We start from the raw sequence: 20,311 nt of genomic DNA, 5'->3' as shown, positions 1-20,311 counted from the left end.
AAAAACATATATAAAAAGGAAAAGAAAAGAAAATGTTATTCTGAATCTCGACAAATAAGAAAAGACAGCTATCAGAAATTACTGGTCAGGTTTTTTTTCAGGGAAAAATTCTAGAATCAATTACTAAATACATCTATGAACAAATTAGGAAATAAGTAGATGATTACCAGAAACTGGCTGAGTTCTGTAAAAACAAGGCATACCACATTAAATTCATTACCATTTTTGATTAAGTGACTGGACTGACACATCTAAGGAATTATAGAAACATACCTGATTTCAGCAAGCTATTGGACAAACCTTCTTATGGTATGTTTGTGGCCAAATTTCATAAACATGTATTGTGTAATAGTAAGTTGGCAAAACCCAACTGGTTGAATATTTGTAAATATTATAGATAACCTTGAAAATCTACTTACAGAATGGTCTATGGGAGAGATCACAAAACTAAAAATTAACTAAATAAATATGATCAATATCAAAATCGGTACTCAAAAAATAATGCATCGGTAATGAGAATATGGCACATAACCACCAGCAAAGTAACATGTTGAGTTCCTAAAATGAATTGTGTAAGTACAGCACTAAGTTGGCCCACTTTGAAAATAATGTGCATAAAAAGAATTATTTTTTTTCTAAAGTACAACACAAACTAAATGTGTAGTATGCTTGTGAAGAAATATGGGAAGCAGTAGTCTCAGTTTACTGTACTAAACTGGCTAAATCTAGAATATTTTGTTCAGTTCTTGGATAACCACAATGGTGAGGAGGTGTTAACAATTAGAAAATGAAAGCCATGCAGCCCAACAAAGAGGAGCTCTGGGAACAACCTGAGAGCTATGCTCAATGCTATCACTTGGAGGGTACACATGTTCTGCTTTGCTGCAAAAAATCGGTGGATCCAAGAACAACTGGGGGGAGTTACAGGGAAGGCAGGAACAGATCATTACGAAAATTTGTTGAATAATCTTGGAGCTCTTCATGAGAAAGCATGCCTTGGAAGATAAGAAGTGAGCTCCCTTTCCTTAAGAGTGTTCTGTAGAGACCAGATGGGCATTCATCAGGAACTTTATAGAAGAGACTTCTCCTGTGGCAGGAAGGTTAATTAAGTGAAATCTTTTTATATTTTCAACTCTTAGGCTAGAAATCCTATTATCAGTATTGGGAGACTAAAGATAACCCTGCAGGCTTCTACTTTGGTCAAATTAAGCTAAATATCATCTGGAAGCTTGCTAGCAAATTGTGATGCACCAGAAATTAGACTATCAAGAAATGTAGCACACAACTGGCTCTGTGCATGTATTTGGGAGTGGGGAGGAGAGGGAGCAAAGCTCCAATTTGTCATGTTTGCCAATTACTGTGGTGTAATTACCCCTACCGTGGCAAACTTTAAGCTACCCACGGTTGAATAACTGTGAATTATTTCCTGAAAATGTAACACAGCTCTCACAAGCCAGTATGAGGTGACTCCTGCACACCACTTCCAGCTTGTCACTTGGCAGTCAGCATACAGTGTCCAGACAAAATTGATCAGTCCATCATATATTTAATTTGTTTGTTTGTTCTTGTTTTATGTTTGCTATGGGTCCCACATTCTGAAAAGTGCTCATAGGTGACATGGTCTTTTTCCTCAAAGAATGTACAGCTAACAGGGAGAAGCAGTGGTGGTGGTGGCAGTGGAGGGTTAAAGATTAAGACGCACAGAGAAAAATAGAGTTTTTAAGATGTGGAACGGGCGGAACATGAAGGTCTGAGCTAGTGGAACTCAGGAAGCAGTGAAGGGACGAGAGCTAATGTTTGTCAACATTGAAGGCTCGTGTGCTGGGTGAGCCACCGCTTTTTACATCCCAAGAAACATAATCATAACCGTGTGAGGTAGCTTTTGTGCCCATTGTATAGATGAGGAACCAGACCTCAAAAACATCAAGATATGTACCTGCAGCTCACAGCTGATAGCACAATCCATTGGAGTCTGCAGATCAAATCCACCCCGCCACTCACTCCTTTGCATTGTCAGGGAAGGAGGAAAGTGAAGACTGAAGCTTAGCTGGAAGGACAGATAGAATTTAAATGCTTCCTTCAAAACTAGAAGCCTGCAAAGCAGAGAAATAGTCCTGTCTGTCTGGGAGGCAGCCTGCTGCAGTTGACTTGAACAGCTCTTTGAGGCCAGTGTCACTCCTGAGCCATAGCTGATTTAGAAAGCAAGGCAAAGCAGACAGCAATGAGGCCATACCTCAAACCCTGCCCATCTGCACTAAAATGCCTCCCACTGCCACTCTATCAAATGGACTTGGTCGTGGGTTTTGAGTTTTTGCTAAAAATTCAGTATGGGTGAAGTGGCATGCTCCTGTAATCTCAGTTACTTGGGAGGCTGAGGCAGGGGGATCACTTGAGACTAGGAGTTTGAGATCAGCCTGGGCAACATAGTGAGACCCTGTCTGAAAAAAAAACAGAACAAAATAAAAATTCCAGCAGTGTGAGTTGGGAAAGTTAATAGCTCTTTGAACGTCAGTTTCTTCTTTTGTAAATAAAAAGAAATACTGTCTGATTCACATTTTGTTGAGAAGACTAAATGTGCTAATTTTATAAAACACCTAGCACAATGCCTGGCACAGAGTAAGCATTGGATAAATATGCGATTCCTTTCCCTCCACACAGTTGCACAGTTGCCTCCCTCGCTGGACTGTCATATGCATATATGCATCTTTGCATCCCCAGCTACTAGTACGGTACCTGGCAAAGAGTGCTAAAGTACCTGGCAAAGAGTGCTAAAGTACCTGGCAAAGAGACAGGTAAACTCTGTCTACATACAGTGCTGATTCATTACTCTGGGCTCAGAAACACTTCTTAGGTTAAATAAAACAAGTATATATGCACATACATAAATCCATTGTAGTGTCAAGTCAGTGTGTGCTTTCTCAGGGCTGGTCATCCCATGCAAGTAAAGGAGCACCAACTCTCTGGCAAGGCATCCTGGTGGGCCACTCTCTCAGTCTGAAAGCTGCCTTGATTTGTTTACTTCAACAAGGTTTCATCATTCTGCCATGTGTTCTTTTTCATTCTGGTGCACTGTGTGTCCCATTACATTAACAAGTGATAGTGCTTGAGTTGCCACTAAGGGTCCGAAGGAAAAGTGTTGTGCTGGATGCCAGTGTTCACGGATTATGGCAGCACAAGGCAAGTTCAGTCTAGGAAACAGGTAACAAAGCTCACGAGGCTGTTAGGGAGGTCTGATTTTTACAAAGGGCCTCGTGTCCATCACTGAAACCTGGAGGATTGACTAGTAATTGTATGAATGGGATCTGGAAGGAACTGTGGTCTGAGGCTTGTCATGACTTCAGGGGTTGGCACCGTACAAAGCCCCATAAGGATCACGCAAAGGCACCCAACCGTGCTAATTCACCCTTTCCGGGAATTCAGCTCCCCCGCCCAGTATTGCTTGCCAAGGTGTGCCCACAGGCACTCCCTCCATGTGGCTGCAGAAACCAACTATGCAATCTTCCTATGCGTTTTCTAGTGAATCTGGCCACTAGTGATCTTAGCAGACAGCACTAGCTGTCATCTGGTTTTTATTAAATTCCATAAGTAAGAGAGTAATTCAGACTCTAAAATGTTACACTATGTAAATAGTGAGACTGATTGAAAACTATTTTGTTATTTTCTGCTTTTCTCTATTTTGTGAATTGTCCTTAATGAGCATTGAGTACTATTTTTTATATATATATAATATATATGTTTATGTATATATATATATATGTTTTAATTCAAAGGATAATTCCTGGCAGAAACAGAAGTATAGGGACAGAAACTTCCATTACCGGAGGCTTTGAGAACCATATTCCTGCAGCTCTAATGAACAGAAAGTCATTTCACTGGGATGTTTTCCTCCATTCTCTGTGAATTTGAGTGAGCTTCCTTCCAAGACTGCAATTGAAGACTGGGACATACATATTGTAACCAGTAGCATGAGTTATTGATTGAATTCCCTGGCACCTCCTTTAGTTTGAATTCTAGGTAGAGTTCTTGGAAAGTGATGGCTTTTCGAGAGCTGGGCTTCCCTAGCATGGAATGACAAGTCACATAACAGCTCTTTGTCCAGTCATATACTGAGCATCACCTGTGTATCAGGCACTGTGCTGGGCACCAAAGATGGAAAGATAATTCGTGTCTTCACTGTAGTAAGGTAGATAGGGGCCAGGCATGGTGGCTCACACCTGTAATCCCAGCACTTTGGGAGGCTGAGGCAGGTGGATCACCTGAGGTCAGGAGTTCAAGACTCGCCTGGCCAATGTGATGAAACTCCGCCTCTACTAAAAATACAAAAATTAGCTAGGCATGGTGGCACGTGCCTGTAATCCCAGCTACTCAGGAGGCTGAGGCAAGAGAATCACTTGAACCCGGGAGGCAGATGTTGCAATGAGCCAAGATCACGCCATTGCACTCCAGTCTGCATGACAAGAACGAAACCCAGTCTCAAAAATAATAGTAATAAATAAGAAAAAAAATAAGAAAGGTAGATAGGAACACAACATAGCTATACTAGGGGTGAGTTATGTACAAGAGGGTGTGGATGAGTGGCCAGGGCAGGTTTCACAGAGGCCAGGACATGTCAACAGTCTTCACTTTGGAGTAGGAATTTGCTAAGAAGACCAGAAGTCTGGTTGGCTGGCAAAGAAATGGATCAGGGTAACGGAAGTCCAGCAGAAGGAAAAGTATGCATACAAGCATGGAAGCATGAACTGGCTGGCCTGTGGGACTGTCATGACCCCAGGATCAAACTCATATAAGTTTCTCCAAGACATAACAGTTCTCGTCTCAAGTAAGACACTAGGAGAGTAGGCCACTAGGAGCCCCAATTCCATCAAACACCTCCTAGCCCTGTCATGTACCAAGCATAAGCACAGGGGACGATACAAGAAAACAGTGTGATATCACCACCCCAAGTTGCTGTGGATCAGAGAGCTGTCTTACTGTGATGCTTTCTTTTTGGTGAACTTACAGAAAAAAATTCAAAAAGTCTGAGGCTACCCATTAAGAATGAGAAATTGCATATGAGGGTTAGCATACTAATTATGTTTTGTGTAACCTACTGGACACACTGGGATGGCTTTTCCTGAAAGAAATTATCTGAGTCCTACCTTACCACCTAGACAAACAGGAAAGGAAAGGGGATTGATTCCACCAACAGTGTGTGCTTGTGACTTAGGCGGCTTTCCAGTCAAAGAAATACAAATAATTGTAAGGCAATTTAATCTTTACTGAACTCTCTTGAAGCCTATCAAAGGGAATCCCAAATGCACAGCAAAACATCTTAAAATTGCCTTTCCCTATCTCTCTCAAGTCATATATATCACACATTTATGGCTCTCTCCTCCTAATTTTTTTCCTCTCTCTTTCCATATTCCTCCCAAACTCTCTTAAGCTGAACTACAAGAACAATTGTCTTTTCACCCCAGCCCCATTCCCCACTTTCTGGATTTATTCCTCTGGTGGCTGGTAGCTCTCTCTCCTTTCTAAAGTAAATCAATTTCACATTTCTGCCCCCCTACTCCAATCAACACCACATTATTTTTATATTTGTGGCAGAGGTTTAATAGGTAGAACGAGGGGACGCTTTGCAGAGGCTAGAACACTCAAGAGAAAGATTTGTTTTCTTTGTCATTTGAACAGCAAGCATATATAGACCATGTTGGTAAAGTTTCTTTCTGGTGGCTCCCATATTTTAGTCTACTGGCCACCCTAAAAACCTAAGCCCTAAAAACCTCTTACCTTCCCATGTAACAGAAGCTTAATGTAAATGACTTTCATAAGCCTATATTCCTTTAACTTATTTTTTTCTTCTTTATCCATAGCAGATTTAAGTCTGGATTCCTTGACTCATCCAAAGTGGTTAAGTGCAAGAATGCTATTTTTTTTTTTTTTTTGATGCCTGTCTTCCCATTAACTCCCAGAGGGCAGAGGTATTGGCCATCTAGGTGACCATTAGCACTGTCCCTGGAAAATGGAACACACTCATTTATTCTTATATTTAGCATTTGTTGAAGGGAATTTGAATGTGAGCATAAATTTCTTAAAGGATCTTTCAGTCCCTTGAACAAAGTGTGAACCAAGTGTCATCCAAGTTATACAACATGGAGTATATACAATTGCATTTCACTCTAATTCAAGCCTCATAAGAACAGGTGACCCAAGAAGCAATCTCAACCCCTCATAGATTTTTCTCCAATACCTAATCTGCAAGCCAAGGATCTTTGGGGTACAGAAAAAGTCATTTTTTTTTCTTTCCTTTGAGGGAAGTGACAGATACAGTTTTCATACTCAGCTCCTAACTGCCCCCAGCTCATCCTGGCATCTGAAGAGTTAATCTGCTGCCACCTAGTGGTTCTTGGCCAACCTGCGGGAACCCCAGCTCACATAAGAGGGATGAGGGTGACTGGGTGGGTGTGGGCTGTCTCCGTGAAGAGGACAAGGTTCTCAAGTGGCTTTGTCTTCCCACCCCCAAAGTTAGTCTCTCTCTCTCCCTCTCTCTCTCTCTCTCTCCCACTCTCTCTCTCTCTCTCTTCTCTCTTCTCTCCTCTCTCCTCTTTCTCTCTCTCTCACCTTCTCTGGGGCCTGTTTCCTGTAGACCTGATGCAAAGCAGTAGTTCAGGCTGGGATCTCTTGCAAGTTTTCCACTGTGGGGTGCCGCAACAGCTGTGACCCTGGCTTGATTTTGATGTAGACTTCAAGGGCACCGTCCCCAGCGGGGAGAACATTTTTACCTCAGGAGCCTATTCACATTGGTAGCCTTGGCAGGGAAAGTTCCAGAAGCTTTGATTACACAAATACCTCTGCTAGGTACAGGCCCGTCTTGGCAACCTGGGGAGAGAGAATGTGCACATGGGCTGATTAAACCAAACGACCCGTTTCCTTTGCTGGGGCTGGGGGCTGGGGGTCTTCGGCTTGGAAATGATTTTTTCCTTGGCTGTGTTGCCTGGAAACTTTGAGGGTTTAATTAGGACTGGGGAGGTTTTTGGCTCCCGCAGCTGCCTCTGCTCTCCCCTAGGGTTACTGAGTGAGAATGTGTGCATGCGTGTGTGTGTGTGTGTGAGCGTGTGTGTGTGTGTGTCCCCTGCAGTGCAGGCCAAAGCCGTCTGGAGAAGTTAATTGTGTACCAAGGCAGATGTGGCTCTTTTTATTTCAATTGATTTCAGTTAATAACTTTTAACCTCTGAACCGCAGTGAGGCTGCGCGTGGTTTATGTATCATGTACTGGAGCCCGGACAACTGAGTGGAAATGGTAGCTATTACCTTACTGCCGCCATCCATCTAGGGCCAATCTTTGGAAACTTTTCTAAATGTTCTCAAGCAAATCCAGAAAGGACATCCTCCATCAGTGTCTCCCCGGCTCTGTGAGTTCCTAGGAAGAAGTAAGACAAGAGCCGGCCCACCCCAAAGCAGTTATCTTATTTGGTCAGGAGGAAAAAGTTAGAGTAAACAAATTAAAATGAAACATTTTTCATCCTTTATTGACTTCAGTATTCTTTTTATTAACCTCAACATTACCAAGCAGTTACTCTCCCACTTGGAGACTTGGAGAAAGAAGAAGAATTTTCTTTTCTGCTTTTCTTTGATATGTATATATGTTTGTATTTATTTTTCATCTACCAATGTTATACACAAACATGTTCTGGTTATATAAGGATTAAATACAGAAGTATAAGCCCTCTTGCTCAAAGGCAGATTTTCCAGGTGGGGTCAAGGCAGGTGCAGGCACATTGTGGCCCACCCCTTTTCTTCCCTCCCTCCCTCTTTTCTTTTCTGCTTTCCTTTCCTCCTTCCTTCAGAGGAAGATTCAGAGACACAGGTCTTTCCTTCATGGAGCATGTGGAAATGCGCTCCCACATACCATGTGTATTTGTTTGCTAGGCCTGCTGTAAGAAGATACCACACAAAGGTCTAATATCCAGCATCTATAAGGAACTTAAACAAATTTACAAGAAGAAAACAACCCCATTAAAAAGTGGGCAAAGGACATGAACAGATACTTCTCAAAACAAGACATACATGTGGCCAACAAGCATATTAAAAAAAGCTCAATATCACTGATCATTAGAGAAATGCAAGTCAAAGCCATAATGAAATACCATCTCACACCAGCCAGAATGGCTACTATTAAAAAGTCAAAAAATAACAGGTGTTGGCAAGGTTGTGGAGAAAAGGGAACGCTTATACACTGTTTGTGGGAGTGCAAATTAGTTCAACCATTGTGGAAAACAGTGTGGCGATTCCTCAAAGAGCTAAAAACAGAACTACCATTGACTCAGCAATCCCACTACTGGGTAGGTACCCAGAGGACTATAAATCATTCTACCATAACGACACATGCACACGAATGTTCATTGCAGCACTATTCACAACAGCAAAGGCATAGAATCAACCTAAATGCCTATCAGTGAGACTGGATGAAGAAAACATGGTACATACACACCATGGAATATTATACAGCCATAAAAAAAGAACGAGATCATGTCTTTTGCAGGAACATGGATGAAGCTAGAGGCTATTATCCTTAGCAAACTAATGCAGGAACAGAAAACCAAATACTACATGCTCTTACTTGTAAGTGAGGGCTAAAAGATAAGAATTTATAAACACAAAGAAGGAAACAAAGACACTGGGGTCTACTTGAGCAGGGAGGGTGAGAGAAGGGAGAGGAGCAGAAAGGATAACTATTGGATACCAGGGTTCATACCTGGGTGATAAAGTAATATGTACAACAAACCCCTGTTACTGGCGTTTACCTGTGCACGTGTATCCCTGAACCCAAAATAAAAGTTAAAAAAAATAAAAATACGACGAGTAAAAAAAAAAGAAAAAAAGAAAATACCACAGACTGGGTGGCTTAGACAAGAGCAATGTGTTGTCTCACAGTTCCAGAGGCAGGGCTGATTCCTTCTGCGGGCTGTGAGGGAGGCTCTGTTCCACGCCTCTCCCTGCTCCTGTGGTTCGCTGGCAATCTTTGCTGTTCCTTGACTCGTAGACACGTCGCCCTGATCTCTGCCTTCATTTTCACGTAGCTTTCTTCCTGGCACTGGGAGTGACATGACTTGACTGTTTTCTAGGGAACCCTCGCTTTAGGCTTCTCCTCTTGAGTTGGTCAGATGCCCAGAGAAGACTGTTCAATCCCCTATTTGAAGAATGTGTGTGCCTGGCTGCTGTGTTCCAGGAGCCAAGTGTGAGAAGAAGGCTGGAACCCAAATATTCAGTCTGCTCCTCTATAGTCTTTAATCCCTCTGTTTTCAGTACAGCATCCTCCCAGACCTCCGCACTCTCTGGCTTCTCTAGTTCAGAAATCCCCTGGTTACTGTCTCCAGAAAATAAATCTCTCCTACCATTTACCGCAATGGAGAAGGAGCCATGTGACTGCGTGGCATGAGGGGATAGGGCATGGGGAGAGGTCTAACTGCTTCTAAAACCTTTTCCACCAACCCTCCTTTTTCAGCCCCATCTTCACTCTCACCTCCAGAGGTACCAGGTGCCACCAGTCCTGCGCTGTTTCACTGCTCTGAATGTGAACCGAGTTGCTTTTGGCGTTTCCCACTGCAGGCTCCGTGTGCAGTTTGATGGGGTCTGGCAGGCCAGTCGCCAGTCTTCCACAGCATTTTAACTTTCAACATTTTGCTGCTTTCTTTGTTTCCGCTTTCTTTGTTTTTGTGTTAGTGGGTTTCGGGAAGAAAGAGAGCTAAATGTATGTGTCCAATTTTCCAGCTTTACCTTTAAGGCCATTCTTGTGTTTTAAGCAGCATGTTCCAGAGACATTCTCAAACCCCAAAGGAGTCATCCTGTCCCTGGGTTATCTGGAAGTTTTGGGTAAGTTTAGGACAAGAGAGTCCCTTCAAAGACCCTGCCATTTGCAACAACATGACTGAACCTGAAGGACATTAGTGAAATAAGCCAGACACAGAAAGAAAACTGTGGCATGATCTTACTTACATATGGAATCTAAAAATGTCAAATACATAGAAACAGAGAATGGAATGGTGGTTACTGGGGTGGAGAGGAGGAGGAAATAGGGAGACATAGGTCAAAGGGTACAAAGTTGTAGCTATGTAGGATTAGTCTAGAGAGCTAATGCACAGCATGAGAACTTTAGTTAATAATACTGTATCGTGGCCAACGTGGAAGGATCGCTTGAGGAGTTCGAGACCAGCCTGACCAACATGGCAAAACTCCGCCTCTACCAATGAAACAAAACAAAAAACAAAAATAAAAATTAGCCAGGCATGTTGGCACACGCCTGTAGTCCCAGCTACTCAGGAGGCTGAGGCGGGAGGATCGCTTGAGCTGAAGTCAAGTTTGCAGTGAGCCATGATTGTGCCACTGTGCTCCAGCCTGGGTGACAGAGTGAGACCCTGTTTCAAAAAATTAATAATAACAATACTGTATTGCATACTGGAAATTTGCTAAGAGAGTAGATTTTAGATGTTCTCACCATCCCCATTCCCCCAAAAAAGGTAACTGTGAGGAGATGGATATATTAATTTGCTAGCAATCATTTCACTATGTATATGTATATCAAAACATCATGTTTCACACCTTAAATATATACCATAAGAGGCTGGGAATGGTGGCTCACGCCTGTAATTTCAGCACTTTGAGAGGCCAAGGCAGGTGGATCACCCGAGGTCAGGAGTTCGAGACCAGCCTGGCCAACATGGCGAAACCCCAACTCTCCTAAAAATACAACAATTAGCTGGGCGTGGTGGTGTGCACCTGTAATCCCAGCTACTCGGGAGGCTGAGGCACGAGAATCGCTTGAACCTGGGAGACGGAGGTTGCAGTGAGCCAAGATTGTACCACTTCACTCCAGCCTGGGTGTTAGAGCAAGACCCTCTCTTGAAAAAAAAAAGAAAAAATATATATATATATACACCATAAGAGAGGGCCTTCAATATGCTTTATTTAGTATATGAACATATGGATGCACATTCGCACACACAAACACACTCACGCTGCCTATTTTCTCTACAAAATCTACAGCCAACCTGAGTGGAATATTTGGATTCACCAGCCAGATTCTTATTTTGTTCTAGATGGAATTCTCTAAGATTCCCCCAGTTCCCTCTTTTCCCCCCTCTCCAATTTATTCTTGACACTACAGCCAGGATGTTCCTTTTATAAAGTAAATCCAATTACTGTATATCCTTCCCTTACTTCAGAGCCTTCAGAGAATGTCTCCTCTTCGTCCTTAGAATAAAGTCCAAAGCTCTACCCTTGTCCTCTAAGTCCCCTCCCACAGCCTGGGCCCTGACTACCTGTCCAGCCTCTTATTAGTCACCCCTTCCTTGCTAAGCTTTGTCTTCTTGGCCATTTCTCAGTTCTGTTAAGCCCTTGCATGTGCTCTATTCTCTGCCTGGAAAGCTCTCTCCCCTCAGGCCCCCACATACACCAGGTTAAATCCCACACTGCCCACTGCCATAACACCCTATACGTTCGCTTCCATAACACTTTAGTTACATGTCCAGGGTAGACTGGAAGCATTGTGAGCACAGTGGATTTTTCTGTCTTATTCACAGCATAACCTTAGTGCCTTAGCACCAGACCTGACAACATGGGAGGTATTCAATATATTTATCTAATGAATTATACTTTTTACCTTAGGTTTTTCTAATCTTTGCTCTTAGCCTCACTCCCAGCACACACTTCATTCTAACTTTACAGTTATAATATGGGAAAACATTAGTTCAATACTGGAAGTTTCTGGCCTGAAACGATGCTTGTAATTTTCTTTCTGAAAGATGGGGCTTAGTGCCTCTCCAAGGAGAAAACAGTCCTAGATGGCCTCAGGACACTGGAGGAGGTGACTAGATGTCTCTACGCTTATTCTGCTGGCTCTAAAAGCAGAGAATCCCCATGATTATAAAGACTTAATTTTTGTTTTTCATAGACAATCAGGGAAGTTGGTTGTAGTGATAAAGTTGGCAGGTCATATGAGGATTCTCATAAAATCAACTGAACAGAGATCTCTGTTGCAGAATTATTGTTGCAGTAAGACGTGAAAAGATCACCCCAGATTTTTTTCTCATTTCTTTATTTACATGAAATATAATTTATCCCACTGTATATGACAATTGAAAGCTTGAAACTGAAACTATTTGTTTCCTCACCTGTAAAATGAGAAGGTTGAACTAAGTGCCCTCTTAAGGCTGCTCTAAAACACGATGATCTTATTCTGATTCTTTATAAGAGCTACTCACAAAAAGCTTCTGGGTTTCTGAAAATACATTGCTCTTGAGGAAATCAAATTTTTATTGCAGGGTTTTTTAAAAATATAAACACCTTTACGGACTTGGCAGGGAATCATGTGAAGAATAGTACGGATTTCAGATCTGCCAACAATGGCACCATTCTAAAGAGTTCAATAGCCAGCATTTTAGGACTCAGCATAGAACCACCTGAAGGCTAGAAGGGCTGAAATCTTCAGTAGCAGCTTTGGAATTTTGCATCTTCGCACAGTAGTAAAACTGAAATAATACCTGCCCAAATGAAAAGGATTAAGTTGACTCAAATGTTATGAAAAACAAATAAATAAAAAGACTGTACAATACTTTGTACTGTTATTTAATAAATATCTACTCCCCTCCTCTTGCCACCGTGGGTACCTCTCTCCCCCAGTGATGTTGAATTTAGCCATGCAATTTGCTTTGACTGATAAAGTGTTCGTGGACATGACATGTGCCTTAAATGTGCATGCTTGGCTTAGCTTCAACATTGTGCACTGGTAGCCTGCCTTGACAGGCATGTGCCCTGGGTAGCTACCGTTTCTTTAGCCTAGACACCAAAAAAAGCAAATATGGAGCAAATACAAACACAGAACTTCCCAGATGAGCTCAGCCACACTCAGCCAAATCCTGGTTGATCTGCAAACCTTTGAACACAGAATAAATGCTTGTTGTTTTTAAGCCACTGAGTTTTAAGGTAGTTATTACACAGCATTATTGTGGAAAAAGCTGACTAATACAGAATGCAATATGGATTCTTGTAAGATACTATAACATCATGTTTAAGAGTGTGGCTGGTTTTTTTTGTTTGTTTGTTTTGTTTTTTTGAGATGGAGTTTCGCTCTTTTGCCCAGGCTGGAGTAAAGTGGCAAGATGTCAGCTCACTGCAACCTTCATCCCCCAGGTTCAAGCAATTCTCTTGCCTCAGCCTCCCAAGTTGCTGGAATTATAGATGCCTGCTGCCATGCCCAGCTACTTTTTGTATTTTTAGTAGAGATGGGGTTTCGCCATGTTGGCCAGGCTGGTCTTGAACTCCTGACCTGAGGTGATCCACCCGCCTCAGCCTCCCAAAGTGCTAGGATTACAGGCGTGAGCCACTGCGCCTGACCGAGTGTGTGGTTTTTTAACTTGTTAGCTTGAAAGTAGGGTAAACATTTTAAAAAGAGAGAAGAAAAAGAGTGTGGTTTTTGAAGTGTAGCATATCTTTTATTTTTTTGTTTTGAATCAGGCAGCCCCTGAACCAGAATAGATTCAGAGAGGCTCCTCCATATCTTGTTTTGAATCTCACTTCTGTTACAATGGAGGTTATTATGGTACCAATCTCATAGCACTGTTGTGTGAACCAAATGATACCATGCGTATCATAGAGCTAAGACAGTTCTTGGTACACAGCGAGGATCCAATCAATGTTTGTATTATTAACAGTATAATAATTGTCATTTCTATAAAGGGAATTTTACTTTCCTGTTAACTTACAATATAAAGCTGTATGTATTTTTTCTTGTGAAACTGGATATAGGAGAATTCTGGGAAGATGGCAGAGTAGGGAGCACCAACAGTCTGTCTCTCTGCTTAGACAATTATACTGGCAGAATCTGTCTGATGCAACTATTTTGGAACTCTGGAATCTATTGACTGGAATCTGTTGAAGGTTTGTGACTTTCAGAGGAAGGCTTGGAGGGTAATTGTAGTTAATTTCAATCAATTTCAACTCTTATCACAGTAGTAGCTACTCATCACCCTCCACCTCCCTTACACACAGCTTACAGGAACCGTGGTAGGGAAAAATCACCTGTCCTCCAAATATCATAAATCTGTTATCTGATAACTGGTTGCTGCTTCCAACCACAGAGCTACAAAGAGGCTGGAAGTCACTGTTGTTGCACCTGCCCACATTGTTGTAAGCCCCTTGTCCTCCAACTGAGGTGGCTTCAATAGGATTTAAGGGGCTAGCACCCTCTCTCCCCTTTCATTTTTCTCTTTTACCCTTTTTGAAAGCCAGACATTAAAGAATAGGGCATTCAAAACAACTGCATATATGGGGAAAATTAGAAATTGACTATGCATGCTCAGGGAAAGGCAAGGCTCAGAAAAGACCTAAGAAGAACTTAAATGTATACCTTAGACTGAACCTTGGCACAGAGATAGCCTGCAATATCAGACAAAAACAAAAACAATAAATAAAAACAATTGTAAAAATCAGTAAGCTCTGGAGGAGAAAGATAAAATGATTTCCTGAGTTACATTATTAAATTCAAATGTCCAGTTTTTAACAAAGAAGTCAGAACTCACACAAAGAAATTGAAAAGTGTGGCCCATTTAAAGAAAAAAAATCAATACAAACTGTTTCTGAAAAATACCTGATAATCTACTAGATAGAGACTTTAAAACAACTGTTGTAGTGATGCTCAAAGAACTAAAGATGTGGAGAAAGTCAGGAAAACAATGTATGAACAAAATTTAAATATCAATAAATATATAGAAAACCCCAAAAGAAGCCAAAATGAAATTCTGGAGCTAAAAAGTACAATAACTGAACCAAAAAAAATGTACTAGAGGTATTCAAAGGCAGATGTGAGCAGGCAGAAGGAAGAATCAGCAAACTTTAAGACAGGACAGTGGAAATTACTGCAAATTAGCCAGGCGTTTTGGTCAGTGCCTGTAGTCCCAGCTACTCAGGAGGCTGAAGCGGGAGAATCGCTTAAACTCGGGAGGCGGAGGTTGCAGTGAGCCGAGATCACCGTTGTGTTGCAGTTGCCTACAGTACTCAGTATAGTAACATGTTGTACAGGTTTGTAGTCTACAAGCAATAGGCTATACCATATATCCTAGGTGTATAGCAGCCTATACTATCTGTGTAAGTACACTCTATGACGTTCACAGAATGACAAAATTGCCTGACAATGCAGTGCTCAGAATATATCCCTATCACTAAGCAACAAATGATTGTACATAAAAATTCAATAATATTATCATCAGATTTCTTATCAAAAACTTTAAAGTCCTGACGGCTATGGGCTAATATATTCAAAGTACTAAAAGAAAAAAAAAATCTGTCAGCTAAGAACTCTATATCCAGCAAAACTGTCCTTCAAAAGTGAGGGAGAAATTAAACATTCCCAAATAAACAAATGCTAAGAGAGGTTGTTACCATCACGCCTGCCCCGCAAGAAATGCTCAACAGGGTGCTAAAGGGTGAAATGAAAAGACACTGGACGATAATCTGAAACCATATGAAGAAATAAAGATCTCAATAATGGGAAATAAATGGAAAGTTATAAAAGCCAGAAGTATTATAACAATCTTTTTTTTTTTTTTTTTTTTTTTTTTGCGACGGTGTTTTGCTCTTATTGCCCAGGCTAGAATGCAGTGGTGCGATCTTGGCTCACCTCAAGCTCCGCCTCCCGGGTTCAAGCGATTCTCCTGCCTCAGCCTCCCGAGTAGCTGGGATTACAGGCATGCGCCATCACAGCTAGGTAATTTTGTATTTTTAGTAGAGATGGGGTTTTTCCATGTTGGTCAGGCTGGTCTCAAACTCCTGACCACAGGTGATCTGCCTGCCTCGGCCTACCAAAGTGCTGGGATTACAGGCATAAGCCACTGCACCCGGCCTATAACATCCATTTTTATCTCCACTTTTTTACTCTACGATGTAAGACACGAACATATTTTTAAAGTATTAGTCTAAAAGCTAGTATTATTGTAACTTTGGAATGTAACTCCACATTTTGTTTTCTACATAATTTGAGATACAAATGCATTTAAGAGAATCATTAGTTTATGTTCTGGGGAATACAATGTATAAAGATATAACTTTGTGACATTAACAGCCGAAAGGGGTGGGGATGGAGCTGTGAAAGAGCAGAGTTTCTGTATGTTACCAATGTTACCCTGGTATTAATTCAAATTAGAGTGTTACAGCTGTGGGATATTAAACGTAATCCCCATGGTAACCACAGAGAAAATAGCAATAGAATATAAACAAAAGGAAATGAGAAAGGAATTTAAATGTTTCACTACAAGATATCAACTAAACACAAAATTGGACAGTAATGCAGGAAATAAAGAACAAAAACCTACAAGGCGTAGAAAACCAATCACAGACTAACAGAAGCAAATTCCTCCTTATGAGTAATTACTTTAAATTTAAAAGAACTAAACTCTCCAATCAAAAGATAGAAATCAACAGAATGCATTAAAATTATTATACATCCATCTCCTGTCTACAAGAGATTCACATTAGATCCAAAGACACAAATACATTGAAAGTGAAAGGATGGAAAAAGATAATCCATGCAAGTAGTAACCAAAAGAGCAGGGGTAGCTATACCAATATCACACAAAACAGACTTTAAATCGAAAAAGTTTAGAAGAAACGAAGAAGGACATTACATGTTAATTAAAAGTTCAATACAATAAGAATATATGACAATTACAGATATTTATATACCTAATGACACACCATCAAATTACATGAAGCAAAAACTGACAGAACTGAAGACAGAAACAGACAGTTCTACAATACTAGTTGGAAACTTCAGTATTTCACTCTGAATAATGAATAGAACAAACAGAGGAAAGTAAGGAAACAGGGAACTTAACACAATAAACTACATAATTGCATATGTCTACTAGACATATGCAGAACATTTCAGTATAGACAATATGCTAAGTCACAAATTAAATCTCAATAGATTTGAAAAGACAGGTATCATAAAAGTATCTTCTCTAATCACAAGGTAAAGTCAGAAATCATTCAAAAAAGAGGAAAATGAAAATTCACAAATTTGTGGAAATTAAACAATACATCCGTAAACAACCAATGGGTCAAAGAAGAAATCCCAAGGGAAATTAGAAAATACTCAGAAATGAATGAAAATGAAAACACAACATATCAAAATTTATGGGACCCTGTGAAAGCAGTACTAAGGGGGAAATTTATAACTCTAAATACTTATATTTATAAACAAGAAAGATTTCCAATGAACCTAACTTTACAACTAATTTAAGGAGCTAGAAAAATAAACAAAACCCAAAGCTAGCAGAAGAAAAGAAATAATAAAGATTAAAGCAGAGATAAACAAAATGTAGAACAACAATATTGAAAATCAATGAAAACAAAAGTTGGTTCTTTAAAAAATCAACGAAATTGATAAACTTTTAGATGGGCTGGAAAAAAAGAGAAGACTCAAATTACCAAAATTAGAAATGAATGTGGGACATTACTACTGATTCTACAAAAATAAAAGAGATCGTAAGAGAATACTATGTGCATCAACAAAATGGATAACCCAGATGAAATGAACAAATTTCTAGGAGCACAAAACCTACCAGGACTAAATTATGAAAAAATAGAAAACCCAAATACTGTAATGAGGTACCATCCCACACCAATTAAGATATTTAGTATTAAAAAAAAACAGGAAATAATAAATGTGGTGAGGATGTCCAGATCGGAATCCTTGTGCACTGTTGGTGGAAATGTAAAATGGAACAGCCACTAAGGAAAACAGGATAGCAGTTCCTCAAAAAATTACAATAGAATTACCATATGATACAGCAATTCCACTTCAGGGTATGTAACTAAAAGAATTGAAATCAGGGTCCAGAAGAGATGTTTTCCCATCGATGTTCTCATCATTCACAATAGCTAAAACATGGAAACAACCCATGTCCATCAGTGAATGAACGGATAAGCAAAATATAGTATATACATACAATGGAATGTTATTCCGCCTTGAAAAGGAAGAAAATTCTGACATATGCTACAACATGGATGAAACTTGAAGACGTCATACTAAGTGAAATCAACCAGTCCAGTCACATCAAAACAAATACTATAGGTTGGTGCAAAAGTAATTGTGGTTTTTGCTATTTTTTTTAAAAGTAATCACAAAAACCACAATTACTTTTGCACTAACCTAATACATATTCCCTTTATATGAGGTACATAGAGTAGTCAAAATCATGGAGACATAAAGTAGAATGGTGATTGCCAGGAGCTGAGAGGGAGGGGGAAATTGGGGAGCTATTGTTTAATGGGTGTAGAGTTTCTGTTTTACAAAAGTAAAAGTGTTATGGAGATGAATGGCGGTGACTGTTGCACAATGTTATGGGTCTATTTAATACCACTAAACTATATAATTTAAAATGGTTAAGATGGTAAATTTATGATCTGTGTATCTTGCCACAATAAAAAAATGGAAAAATTCCTAAATATAAAAACTTATTTAAAAATATTTGGCAAAGAAGATAAATATCCTACCCACAGGTCTAATAAATTCCATATAATATGAAAAGTTACTTGTACATGGGAAGTTTATTTTTTTTATTTATTTTTATTTTATTTTATTTTATTATTATTATACTTTAAATTTTAGGGTACATGTGCACAGGGAAGTTTATTTTCTACCAAAGAAGTCTGTGTGTGTGTGTGCGCTCACATGTGCATGTGTGTGTGTGTAAAACGCTTACGTACTGCTATGATATGAATGTCACGTTTCTCCCAAATTCATATAAAATCCTGGTTGAAACCCTAACCACGCACCCCGCCCCATGTGGTATTGCAAGACTAAGTACTTTGCCACAATTTCCCAAATCTGAGCTACTTTTACCACCAGAGTTTACATTCCCATATCTCAGAGTCTGGAGTATGAAGTATGGTGTCAAGTATTAACAACCTGGGTCTGACTCCATACTCTCAGCACCAAAAATTGTTCCTCAGAGTTCACATGTAATAGTTCAGTGCTGTCATGCTTTGCCATTCATGTATTTAACAAATATTTATTAAGCACTAGGCATTGCGTTAGGTACTGGAAGTAGAGAGATAAATAAGACACGGTCTGCGCACTCATGGCATGCACAGTGTAGCTATAGAATGGCAAATATGTTTCACTCTGGTGTCAACTCTGATAGATTTAGAGGGTTGTCCAGAGCACGGGTTAAAAATAATTCTAGGCAGTATTTGAATTCAGTGGGGAAAAGAGCCATAGACGTGGAAAGAAGGAATAGCTTTGAATGTTTGTTCAACTAGGTTTAGCTGGGAACAGACAGACACATATAAAACAAAATATAATTTAATGTGGTAAATGCTATTCATGAGATAAGAACAAAGTCACATCAAAGCACAGAGAAAGGAGTTAACTAATTTTGCCACGAGGGAAATAGAGTAAGGAGAGACCTCACTGAAGAGGCTAAATTGTAGCTGGGCCTTGATGGATGACTAAGAATCCAGTAGGTGGTGAAGTGGGGAAAGAAGATTCTAGTCCAAGAATACATCATGAGCAAAGGCACAGAAGTGTGTAAGCACGTGGGGTATGGAGAGAACAGTGAGTAGTCCTGTTTGGTGAGAACATAGGGTGTGGAGACGATGCTGGTAGAAAAGAGGCTGTATCATAGTAGATTGAGACCAGATTCTACTGCCTTATCCTATAAGCCACAGGACTCATTGAAGGCTTTTAATCAAGAGACTGTATAGCCAAATATGTGCTTTAAAAAAGTTACTCAAGAAGAACTAGATTGGCAGTAGAGAAAAGAGAACGAGGTGGTGGGGAGGCAGGTGGGGCAGAAAGGAGGCTACTGCAATTCTGCAGACAAGGGACAGTAAGTGCCCAAATGGAGGTGGCATGGGATGGGGACATAGAGAGAAGGAAATAGCACCACCTCATAGCACAAGGATGCTATTGAAAATGACCTATCATAAGAGCTTCGATCAACATAAAGAAAATTCATTAGTCTAATTTTTTCATTGCTCATGTTCTAATATTAATGTTTGCATATGTGTATACGTAATTAAATTACACATATAAATGGGAGTTCCAAGAGTAACCTCAGATTTTAAAATTTAGCCTCATGACAATCCTATAAAGTAGGTACTGTTACTCCCATTTTACAGAGAAGAAAACTGAGGCTCAGTGATTTAAAAAGCCCAAGATAAGTGATGTGAAATCACACATCTTCTAAGTGTCAGAGATGGCATTTGGACCCAGAGCAACTCAAGATTAATTACTATTCTACACCACGTGAAAGATTAATTTGTTATTATCCAC

The sequence above is a fragment of the Pongo pygmaeus genome, chromosome 1 (genome assembly GCF_028885625.2).
Source record: "Pongo pygmaeus isolate AG05252 chromosome 1, NHGRI_mPonPyg2-v2.0_pri, whole genome shotgun sequence".
Lineage (NCBI taxonomy): Eukaryota > Metazoa > Chordata > Mammalia > Primates > Hominidae > Pongo > Pongo pygmaeus.
The sequence above is the reverse complement of the archived record's forward strand: the minus strand, read 5'-3'. Positions refer to the sequence as shown.